This window comes from Chinchilla lanigera, unplaced genomic scaffold (genome assembly GCF_000276665.1).
Source record: "Chinchilla lanigera isolate Chin_1 unplaced genomic scaffold, ChiLan1.0 scaffold00002, whole genome shotgun sequence".
Taxonomy (NCBI): Eukaryota; Metazoa; Chordata; class Mammalia; order Rodentia; family Chinchillidae; genus Chinchilla; species Chinchilla lanigera.
The window spans coordinates 14,561,444-14,561,887 of record NW_004955403.1 but is presented as its reverse complement, the minus strand read 5'-3'; positions in this window follow the sequence as shown (position 1 = coordinate 14,561,887).

Genomic DNA, 444 nt, shown 5'->3' with positions numbered 1-444 from the left:
TTTTGTTTTGTTTTGGTTTTTCTCCGGTACCGGGAACCGAACTCATGACCTTGCGCTTGCCAGGCAAGCGCTTTGCCGCTGAGCTAAATCCCCAGCCCCTGGAAAATTTAAAATAAGGCTACAAAAATTAGTAAGTAATTTGAATTTTACAATGGACTTTAGGAAATTTGAGTTAAAGAGATATAAAGCAAAAAGGCATAGCAGTTTTCAAGGATGGTTCCCGTGACCGTTTGTATTGAATTTTTTGCAAATTGCTTTGAGGAACTGTTTTGCATCTTCAAGGAGGCTGCCAACAGATTTTTATTAACTTTTTTTTTTTTTTTTTTTTTTTTTTTTTTTGTTTTTTCTCAGACAGGGTCTCACTATGCATTTCAGGGTGGCCTTGAGCTTACTTTGTAGCCCAGGCTGGTCTTGAACTCACAATGATCCTCCTGCCTCAGCCTC